Here is a 12269-nt window from a genome sequence, read left to right as displayed (position 1 = left end):
TTTTAATTGTTGTTGTTAATTCTTTGCAATAATTGTTGTTAGATTTCATTCTAGTTGTCAATTTACTATTTTTTCTTTTGTGCCTTCCAAGTGTTTGATGAAATGCTTGGTTGGATTTTAGTATAGATTTTGTTCCTCTTGGCCTAGGTAGAGTAATTAGTGACTCTTGAATTATCTAATTCCTTTGTTGATTGACAATTAGAAGTTGCTAATTGATTTGGATACCACTAAAGCTAGTATTTCCCTTGGAAGTTGGCTAGGACTTGTGGAATCAAGTTGATTCATCCACTTGACTTTCCTCCATGGTTAGGGGTTAACTAAGTGGTAGCAATGGACAATTCTCATCACAATTGAGGAGGATAATGAGGATAGGACTTCCAATTCTCATAACCTTGCCAAGAGCTTTCATAGTTGTTAGTTTATTTTCATTACATTTTACATTTCTTGTCTCCTATCTCAAAAACCCCAAAACATACCTCATAACCAATAACAAGACACTTTATCGCAATTCCTATGGAGAAAGACCCGAGGTTTAAATACTTCGGTTTATAATTTTAGGGGTTTGTACTTGTGACAAACAATCTTTTGTATGAAAAGATTAATTGTTGGTTTAGAAACTATACTTTACAACGAGACTTCATTAGTGAAATTCTAAACCGTCAAAAATTTGTTCATCTGCCATCAAGAAGGGAAATGGAAGACTTTTACATGGGGCAACTGACAAGTCTATCTGCACATCCTTTGGAGAAAAGCATCAGTTGGAGCAACCCGTCCACTTGCACATCTTAGCATGCACCGAGGACGGTGCAATCTTTAAGTGTGGGGAGGTCGATACCGACTTCCGTAGGTTAGTTATTTCCTATTTCAACACCAATGTTTAATTTTTCTTGTTAAATTAGTTGTTGCATTTGCATGTTTGATTGCATGATTGTTTGATTTTGTGCATGTTCTTCTACCACTACTATGTTGGAGTGATAAGTTCTTTTTCAAGACCCTTTTTATAGCATTTCACTAATTTAAATTAAAACTTTTTTCTGTTAAACTTGTTTGAAGATTTTAATTTGAAACATGGTCTATAGCTAAGAACACACAACCTGTGATATTTTGAGCTTAATTATATGGTTACATTATTTAACCATAATTTTTATTCTTGTATGTTTTCTTCTGTATGATTGTAATCTATGGTTTGTTCCATTCTATATGTCCATTGTTTAGTATATATTCATGCATACATATGATTGAGGCTATCATTTGTTATTAGCTCACTTATCCCAAATAGCCTACCATTTCATTTACCCTTGTTTGCCACTTTGAGCCTTTTAACCCCCTTTTGTTCTTTATATTACCACATCACTAGCCTTAAGCAGAAAAATAATTAATTACCTTATTTGAATCTTTGGTTAGCTTAAGATAGAGATTAGGTGTCAACTAAGTGTGGGGAAATGTAGGAACTTGGGTCGATGAGAATGTGTTGTATTTTTACTGACAAATATTAGAAATTTAGGTTCTTACTTATTTAAAATCAGAAAAACCATATGCATTTATATATATAAAATTAATAAGGGGAGAAAATTACCCCAATGTTAAGTTAAAAAAAAATATCAATGCATATGAGATGGAATTAAAATTAATACATAAGTATGTGAAATTTTGCAAAAGTGAGGATTTGGGTAGCTAAGCTTGACTTTAGAATTATATAGAGTGTGTATATGTGTTAGGTGAGAACTCAGGTTAGTCAAAGATTCATATGATAGCTCACTTGGCCATACATATATCCTCAACCTTGCCTTAGCCCCATTACAACCTTGAAAAACCCTCATGATATTTGCATTTGTACATTAAATATTTGTTGATTAGTTAGATGAAGAACAAAGTTTTAGAAAGCATGACTAAAGGAGATTAGAGTGAATTAACCCTAGACACTTGAGCGATTAGAGTGCATATACACTTCCAGTGAGGGTTCAATGCTTGATTCTGTGTTCCCGGCTTTCAGGAGCTATCTTCTTACAAGTTTACTTGTCTCTTATTGTGTGATTTGAATTAGTGGAATCTGATTTCTGTTTGTCTTGGAGAATTTGTTTATTTTTAACCAAGTAGGTAGAAGTATTTTTGCATTTAGTTGCATTTATATAGATAGGTTGCATTTCATAAGTTTTACCATTCCTCTTCACTCCTTTATAGCTTCTCTTGAGCTTAGCATGAGGACATGCAAATGTTTAAGTGTGGGAAGATTGATAAACCCCATTTTTAGGGTTTATCTTGTGCTTAATTGAGTGGATTTTATCCACTAAACTCACACTTATTCATATAATTCGCATGCTTTACATTTTCCTTCTTAATTTTGTGCTATGATTGAAAACATGCTTCTTTGGCCTTAAATTTGCTAATTTTAAACCCCTCTTATTACCATTCGATGCCATGATATGTTTCTTAAGTGTTTTCAGGGTTTATAAGGTAGGAATCGTTTAGAGGATGGAAAGGAAGCACGCAAAAGTGGAAGGAATACAAGAAATTGAAGGAACTGCTAAGCTGTCAAGCCTGACCTCTTCGTACTAAATCAATCATAACTTGAGCTACAGAGGTCCAAATGAGACGGTTCTAGTTGCATTGGAAAGCTAACATCCGGGGCTTCAAAATAATATGCAATTTGTCATAATTGCCATGCAGTTAGGTGACGCTCACACGTGCATCACGTGTACGCGTGACCTTGTGAAAGTTCAATGACGCGTACGCGTGGGCGACGCGTACGCGTGACAGAGTCACGTGCTGAACGTATCAAAAATCACTGGGGGCAATTTCTGAGCTGTTTTTAGCCTAGTTCCAAACCCAAAAATAGAGATTAGAGGCTACAGAATGGGGGAATCATTCATTCATTCATAGACACAACATTCATTCACATAATTTTAGGTTTTAGATGTAGTTTTCTAAAGAGAGAGGCTCTCTCCTCTCTCTAGGTTTTAGGGTTCTTAGTTTTATTCCTTCTCAATTTCTGGATTCTATCTTAGTTTAACTTAGTTTCTCTTCAACTTTTAATTGTTCTAGCAATCTAGTTTATCTATTTTCCTTGTTGATTACTTTATTTTCCCCATTTAGTTTATGAATTCTCATGTTAGATTTGATTTCCCTTTTAATGCAATTTGAGGTATTTCATGTTTATTGCTTCTTCCTTTATTTGTTATCATTGATGCTTGCAATTGTTGGTTTTAGATTTTACATTCTCTATTATTTTTCTATGCTTTTACTTTACGCCCATCAAGTGTTTAATGAAATGCTAGGTTGGATTTTAAACTAGCTTTTTATGTTCTTAGCTAAGATTGAGTAATTATAGACTCTTGAATTGTCAAAGTCTCTTGTTGATTGACAATTGAAAGTTGCTAGTTGACTTGAATTCTACTAACTCTAGTCTTTCCTTAGGAGTTGACTAGGACTTGAGGGTTCATGTTGATTCTCTCGCTTGACTTACCTTCAATAGTTAGAGGTTAACTAAGTGAGTGCAATTTACAATTACCATCATAATTGACTATGATAATGGGGATAGGACTTCCAATTATCAATCCTTGCTAGGACTTGTCATAATTATTATTTTATTTTCTTTTCATTTACATTCCTTGTTTAACCTTTCGAAAACCCAAAAATATACTATCTCATAACCAATAGTAGCATACTTCCCTGTAATTCCTTGAGAGACGACCCGAGAATTGAATACTTCGGTTATTATTTTTATTGGGGTTTGTTACTTGTGACAACCAAAATTTTGTATGAGAAGATTGTTTGTTGGTTTAGAAATTATACTTGCAACGAGGTTTCATTTGTGAAATTCTAAACTGTCAAAAATCCGTTCATCAATTTGCTGCATTTTTGGATTCATATGACTGTTTTTGCTGTTGTTTGCTATCCGGGAACTTTCGATTTACTGCCGGAATGCTGCCAATATTTTTGGAAACTTTCCTATCATCAACTTGCAACTTAGGAATGGAACTTGGCGCTTGTTTGACTTGAAAATGATTTTTGTTTTATGCCAAGTACAACTCCTTAGTTGACTTGGTTGGCATTCCTGTTTCATTTTGATTCCCGCTTATGTGCATTACACTTGGTTAATCAAAGGACTAATTGACGAATCTCTGTGTCAAATAGCACCTTGGTTAACTATGTCAAGAAGAGCCTTCTTTGTGTTTTCGACATTGCAAGTTTAATTCAAATGCTTTCCGACTTCTTGGTTCAAGTATAATTGTTCATTCTACTTAACCATTGAAGCCTTTTACATTATGTTACCATTTGACATAAACTTGTCCTTTCTCAATAAAGGTTCTCACGTTAGTGATAATTGGTGATCTCCATTAGTGTAACCCTCTCAACTTGACATTTTTTTTAAAACTCTTTTGGTTACACCAGTGCATATTTCACTTCCGTAAACACTAATTATTACAACCCTAGTGACCTTGTGCATTGTTGATGCCTTGCTTTCCGTTGTATGCTTTTATGCAAATCCATATTTCATCATCAATAACTTGGATCACAATCATGACTGTGAGCATGCTTGTTCTTTATATACCTCTTGAGCTTCTTGTGGTTAAGTTCCGTGTTTGTCATGCCACTGATTTCTAACCTAGTTTCTAACTTCTAACTTTGTTGACTCTCTAATTCTTTTTCTTAGTTTTCACATTAACTCTTTTATATTCTTTCGGGCATGATGATGATGGTTGCTTAACAAACAAGCATTCTGTTATTGTTGCATGATTTATTGGATTGCATTTTGGATTGAATTCTGCATTTTGTTTGCTTGCATTCCATGTTTTCATCTTTTTGACTCACTTCATGATTACATGTCAATCCTCTTGTTTCCTGTATGTGCTTACTTCCTTGCTTTATATTCCTCTACCTGGCTTAATTGTTTATATCCTGTCATATCTATTTTTAGGATGTCTGATAGAGAGAAAGCAAAGGTTACTGATGCGTGAGCATCTTTTCTATCTTTTCCTAATGAATTTCCACTTGAATTGCTAAGTTTAATCAAGATTTAATATATTTTAGCCACTATGAATGCTACTTTGAGTCGTGTGCAATTCTGTTTATTTCAGGTGGCATTTTAGACGAATTTCGCAGAGTTTAAGCCAAGGCTAGAGAATGGAAAAAACGAAGAATTGATGCTGTCCACTCCACGCTAAACTTGGAATTTTTCAAGTTCAACGTGGAGCACTAACCCTCCATCCAGTCAAGTTCGGCCTTGTCCACGCTGAACTTGGGATTTTCCAAGTTCAGCGTGGGATCCACGCACAAGGGAGGAAGCACGCTGAACTTGGGAAATTCCAAGTTCAGCGTGGACTTGAAAACTCCCAGGGAAGCACACGCCACATCCCACGCTGAACTTGGAAAAAGACAAGTTCAGCGTGGATCCTAATAATACCAGTGGTCCCCAATCTTCTTCCAAAGGCTACACGCAGAATTTAATTAATTTTTTATTAAACTTTTATTATTTTTATAATTAGGAAAATATATTATTTAGTTTTTAGAAAATATATTTTACATTAATTAGGATTAGATATAAAAGGAAAAAGAATCAGCCCTTCGGGCTCTTCTCTCTTCTCTTCTACCTCATTCCACAATTTATAGTTTTTCTTAATCCTAGTTTTTCTCTCTGAACCATTAGCAACAAAACCTCCACTGTTAAGGTTAGGAGCTCCGTCTATTGTATGGATTGATACTATTATTTTTCTATTTTAATTTATGTACTGATTTATAATTCAAGAATTATTTTCGTTCTTTATCTTATGAATTTGGGTGGAACGGAAGTATGACCCTCTTTCTAATTGAGTTCTTGTATAACTTGGAAAAGCTCTTTACTTGAACAACAGCTTGAAAATATATTCTCCTAAATTTCTAATTATCTGGACTTAACGGGATACGTGACATATAATCCTCTTATATTTGGGTAATTAGAGTTTCTGTGGCACATAAACTAGAATTGAACTTCGTCCTCTAATTGGAATTAAGTGACCAAGGAATTGGCGGTTGATGAAAGTTAGAGTAGACTAAGAAGGTCTAAGGAATTAGGGCTTAGTCATATATAGTTTTCCATGAATTAAATCTTGCATGATTAAAATAATTAGTAAGAAAAGTCAATCCAGAAAATAGATAACTCTGAAGCCTTAACTATTTCTCCATATATTATTCACAACTTTGTTTACTGCTTGCTTTCTGATATTCTGAATTTATTGTTAATGCTTTTGAACCTTCAAACACCATTTTCTATTTGCCTAACTAAGTAAATCACTTAACCACTGTTGCTTAGTCCATCAATCCTCATGGGATCGACCCTCACTCACCTGAGGTATTACTTGGTACGACCCGGTGCACTTGCCGATTAGTTTGTGGTTATAAATTCTGCACCAGTTACCGCTAGAAAACGAAAGAAATCTCAATCTTCCGCTGCTTCTCCCCCCACCAATTTTGCAAAGAACCCTCTTTCAAAGAAGGAGAAAGCAAATCAGCTATTGCCTTCTACTGACGCAGAAAGGTTCCCTAACCTGTACTTTGAGTTCCGCTTCCCGACCTACTAGCAGAAAAACCTCAACATCGAGAAGAAACTGTCCATTCCCGCCGATCTGAAGCAATCCATTGAGACCCGTATTGAAGGGATGGGCCTCTCTTTTGTTGATAGGGAGCTGGGTAGGGTGAACACATCATGGGTCCAGGAGTTTTATTATAATTTCTTCAGACATACTCTTGACTCGATTCAACTAAGAGGCGGACAGGTATTGGTCACAGAAGTTGCTATTGAGGATGCACTCTGCTGTCTACCCAAGACCAGTGATACAGATGCCTATATGCAGGCTGAGGTGGAGATGCATTGCATGACATATGACTATGATGTCTTGAGGAGTTTAGTTGCCACCCCGGATGCCCCTTAGGAGATGGATGCTAATAATAAGAAACCCAAGGGGATGCTATTTTCTCATCTGACGCGGGAGGCTAGGACGTGGCAGCAGATCCTTGCCCACTACATCATGCCGACCACACATTTTACTGAGATTCCGGTGGACATGCTAGTTTTGATCGGATGTATTCTGGAGGGGAAGGAGGTGTACTTTCCCCGATTGATCCGGAGATTCATGTGGCGAACGCATGTCCATGGGACACTCCCATTCCCGACTTGGTCACTAAGATGGCTCAGCAAGCTGGTGCTCCATGGAGAGCAGATGATGAGTCACCACCCCCAGTCCACGGGAAGGAGAGCATGATTTCGTAGGGGACATGGGTGAATAAGAAGCCTCCGTCCTGGCATCGATCTAGAGCTCGTGCCTCAGCAGCAGCAGTACTTGGACCTTCTTCTTCTTCGGCTGCAGCAGGTCCATCCACAACACCTATTGCACAACCACTACTGCCAGCACCCCAGCCGACATATCTACTGGTACATTATCTTTTCCGATTCATGGAGCGTAATGAGCACCGCATCATGCGATGCCTTGATCGAGTAGATCAGATGCTAGTAGCACTGGGCGCCGAGATGCCCCCTGATGCCGACCCTTCTTTCGCGAAGGAGGAGGAGAATGAGGAGGAGCAGGTTCAACCAGAGGCACCCCCACAGACCCAGGCTACCCCAAAGGCGTAGCAGACCTCCGTGGAGCCACAGCCTCAGCCCCAGTCGGATGCAACCGTTGACCCTCACCCCAAGTCTGAGCCATAGCATTGAGGACAATGCTTCATTCTAAATATGAGGAGGTCACCGTTGTCACTGTCGGTGGAATTACTATTTTGGTTGAACAATTTCGGACATTTATCTTGTATTTTGTGTTACTTTTAGCATTTGCACTTTGGTTTATTTTGCACTTATGGATTATTGTACATATTAGTATTTTGGGATACTTTTGCTTTAGTTTGTCACATTTTGCATTTTGGATCATTGTAGAATTTAGATCTCTTTAGTTGGATTTGCTTTATGTAGTTGTTTTAGCTCTTTGGTTGTGATTAGAAAAATATTTTGGATTTTTGAAACCCAAGTTTACCCTTTTTACATAAGAAATTTTGTTTGATTGAGAAAGAATGGATAAACTAAGGAAATTTTTAAATTTCTAAATCACAACATTGCATTTAGGATGCACATATAATAAGCTTAGTCAAACAATGAAATTTTCCAAAGAATTTATCCATAGGGCACCACCCCAATTGATTGAAAAAAATTTTGTGGAACTTGCTTGAATTATATATTTTGTGAAGCATGTTTTTGAGCTAAGAACACAAGCATGTGAGATTTGAGCCTAATGATGTGGATTACATCTTATAACTACTTATCTTCCTTCTTGTGTGCATTATTCTCTTTCTATGATTGTGATCCTTGATTTGTTTAATTCTATATGTCTATTATTCCTTGTATACATGCATTTATATGATTGAGGCCATTATTTCATAAAGCTCACTTACCCAAATAGCCTACCTTTTACCTTCCATTGTTAGCTAATTTTGAGCCTATGATTAACCCAATTGTTTTTAATGTTAGTACATTACAAGCCTAAAGCGAAAAATAATAAATGTCCCTTGTTTGGATCTTTGATTAGCTTAGGCTAGTGAGAGTGCTTATTACTCAAGTTTGGGGTGATTTGGGAACATTGGTTGGGATAAAAGGGTGTTTTGTATTTCTATATTTGGGAATTAGGTGCATGCTCATGTATTAATCAAATGTTAGACCTTATGCATTGATGTTCTTGTATATAGTTTGAAAGAAAGAAAAAAAATAAAAATGAGAAAAACAAAAGAAAAAGAAAAGTGAATATGAAAAGAAAAGAAAAGAAAGAAAAAATATAGAAAAAAGAAAGGAAAAAAAAGAGAGAAAAGTAATAAAAAGGGGACAAAATGCCCCAAAGTAAAGTCCAATAAGAATCAATACATAAGTGTTGTGAAATGAAAAGAAAATACATGAGTATGTGAAAAAGTGAAGAAGGGGTAGTTAGGTTAGAACTACATTGTATAGGTTATCATAGGTTAGGTGGGAAAGTCTAGGTTAATCAAAGATTCAAATTCTAGTCCACTTAACCATATATGACCCTACCTTGACCCTAACCCCATTACAACCTTTGAGAAAGTCCTCATGATAATTGTATGCATGCATTGAATAATTTTTTATTGTTAGATGAAGAATAAATCTTGGAAAGCATGATTAGGGGGGATTTAGTGAATCAAACCGTAAACACTAGAGTGACTAGAGCGGATATACATCTGGTGAGGGTTCGATTGCTCAACTACATGTTTTCACCATGATCATTCTTCTTCATGCAAGTTTGTAAATCCTTTTGATAATTCGATACAATTGTGGGTTTGGTTTGGTTTAACCTCCATTGCCTTAGCCCTATGCGTATATATGTTTTCTTAGAAGTTAATTTGTTTTGACCAGCATTTGCATTCATGTAGATAGTTGAATTTAGATAGTTTGCATATAGTCTAGTTGCATTGAATAAATGTCATACCCCTTATTTCCTTCTTCGTTTAGCATGAGGACATGCTACGATTTAAGTGTGGGGAGGTTGATAAACCCCTTTTTAGGGTTTATCTTGAGTTGAATTTAGAGTATTTTATCAACTTTTCTTCACATTTATTCAATGAAATAGCATGGTTTTGTGATTCTTCCTTAATTTGTGCTTAAGTGTGAAAACATACTTTTAGACCTTTAATTTGATGATTTTAATTCACCTTTGATTCCACTAGATGCCTTGATTTGTTTGTTAAGTGATTTCAGGTTGAAAAGGCTAGGAATAGATCAAATGAATGAAGAGGAAAGCATGCAAAGTGGAAAAATCATGGAAAGCCAAAGATTTGGGATGCACTCATCTACGCGCACGCGCAATGGATGCGCACGTGTGGATCGTAAAACTCCAAGGACGCGCACACGTGCTGTACGCGTACGTGTTGGTACTGGCACGTGATTTTTAAGTTAAACCATGCCTGCCAAATTCAGAAGTGCCCCTGGCCCAGTTTGGAGCTGAATTTTGGCGGGAAAAGGTTAAAAGGACCAAGGATTGAAGGGGAATGCATCACTTCACACATTAGGAGTTAGTTTTAGTGGAGATCTAGTTTTAGTGTTAGTTTTAGAGAAAGAAGCTCTCTCTTCTCACTAGGATTAGGATTAGGTATATGTTAATAAGCTTAGATTTAGGCTTTAATTCATGCTTTCACCTACTTCTACCTTTTAATTCTTTATTGCTACATCTTGTTCTTCTATTCTCTTGTTGTAATTTTGATGCCAGGGTATTTTGGCCAGTTTCACTGACCTTTTCTTTACTGTTTTAGGGTAGTTTCATGCATTTTCTTAGTAAATAAGCAAGTTTTGGGTAGATAATCACTTACATATTGATTCAAGCAAACATTGTGAATTTCATGTGATCTTTTGGGAATTATGCATGAATTAAATGACAAATTGGATAATTCATGTCTCATAACTTGAATTAGAGCTTTGATGCACTTTATTTGCTTGATTTCAGGACAAAGGAAGCAAGGAAGAGCCACGTTAGCAGCCACGTTAATCTAATTAACGTGACCACTAACGTGGAATGGGAATAAACTTGCAACGTTAATGAGAAAAGTGATTGCCAAAAACGCCTTCGAAACCATCATGGCCCACGTTAAATTGCCAAGTTAACTACGTTAACGTGGTAGTTAACGTGGAGAGAAAGAGAGCTCCAGCGTTAGTGGTAAAAGTGAATACTACTAACGCTCCAAATTGGCAATTAGCCACGTTAAGAGTCACGTTAACTCAGTTAACGTGAACTCTAACGTGGAAAGGAAAGACAATGCCAACCTTAGTGACACTCACCTTTGTCATTAACGTTGGACTAAGCCCAATTGGCCACATTAAGAGTCACGTTAACTACATTAACGTGAACTCTAACGTGGGAGGAGCAAGGAATCGCCAACGTTAGTGACACTCACCTTTGTCATTAACGTTGGACTAAGCCACTTGAGCCACGTTAGCTGCCACGTTAATTGCATTAATGTGGAAGCTAACGTGGAGGAAAGAAATGATGAGCCAACGTTAGTGACACTCACCTTTGTCACTAACGCTAGAGATGTCAATCACCACCACGTTAGTGGCCACGTTAAGACAATTAACGTGGGGCACTAACGTGAAAAGGGGCGTTTGGAGCGTTAGTGACAAAGGTAAGTATCACTAACGTTCTCGAGGCTAAGGCATGCCCACGTTAAGAGCCACGTTAGTTATACTAACGTGGACTCTAACGTGAGAAAAGGGGGGCTAAGAGCAACGTTATTGGCAAAGGTAAACGCCAATAACGCTTGCAATGGACCAAGAGGCAACGTTAGTGGTCACGTTAGTGCCACTAACGTTGAAGTTAACGTGAACCATCTTGGGCTAGGAACGTTAGTGAAAAAGGTGATTGTCACTAACGTTCTCGAACCCACATTTTCACTGAACGTTAACGCCACTAACGTCCTAGCTAAAGTTCATGCCTACTTCACACTTTCTCTGCAAGTAAAGCTGAGCCCACTGAAGATTCCAAACTGCTTCAACTCAAGATCCAAAGGCCCATATCCAAAGACTTGAAGAGCCAACTAGAAGATCATAAGAGTAGTATATATAGGAGTAGTTTTGAACTGGAGAAATGAGCTTTTGGGACATTGGGAGAACTATTCTATGTATAATTTTACTTTCTCTGCACTTTTAGTTTTACTTTGAGAATGTATTTTCCATCTTTGCTTTCCATTCCCAGAGCTATGAACAACTAAACCCCTTTCATTGGGTTAGGGAGCTCTGTTGTAATTTGATGGATCAATAATAGTTTCCATTATTCTTCTTCTTTCTTTTCTCTTGATTTTACTAGAAAGCTTTCAATCTTCATCCAATTGGGTAGTTGTCTTGGAAAAGAAGCTATTCATACTTGGATCTCTTCGAAACCTTGGAAGAGGAATGAAGAGATCATGCTAGAAATGCTTTCTCATGTTGGACCAAATTGGGGATTGGATGGATATGGTGACATATAATCCTACCAACACTTTGATTTGGGAATACATGTGGTATAATCAGTGACCACACTTCTTCTCTTCTCATGAGCAATTAGACCAAGGAATTGGCTATTGATCAAGATTTGAGAGATTGAATTACCAAGGAATTGGAATTCAATCACTTAAGATTGCCAAGGAGATCAATGAATGCATTGATTGAGGAAGAGATGAAAATGAACTTGATCCGGAGAATGCAACATCTCCTGAGCCCAATGAACTCCCCATTTCTGATCTTACCCATTCTCTTTACTTTCTGCCATTTA

The 12269-nt window shown here is 37.0% G+C and overlaps 1 pseudogene; it reads left to right on the top strand.

The window, feature by feature from the left end:
* The window catches only part of LOC148571746 (uncharacterized), a 34527-nt pseudogene extending 26918 nt beyond the window's left edge, over nucleotides 1–7609 (top strand).
* Nucleotides 7610–12269: the final 4660 nt, after the last annotated feature.

This window comes from Arachis ipaensis, chromosome B3, assembly GCF_059453495.1.
Source record: "Arachis ipaensis isolate K30076 ecotype BB chromosome B3, ASM5945349v1, whole genome shotgun sequence".
Lineage (NCBI taxonomy): Eukaryota > Viridiplantae > Streptophyta > Magnoliopsida > Fabales > Fabaceae > Arachis > Arachis ipaensis.
The sequence above is the reverse complement of the archived record's forward strand: the minus strand, read 5'-3'. Positions and strand labels throughout refer to the sequence as shown.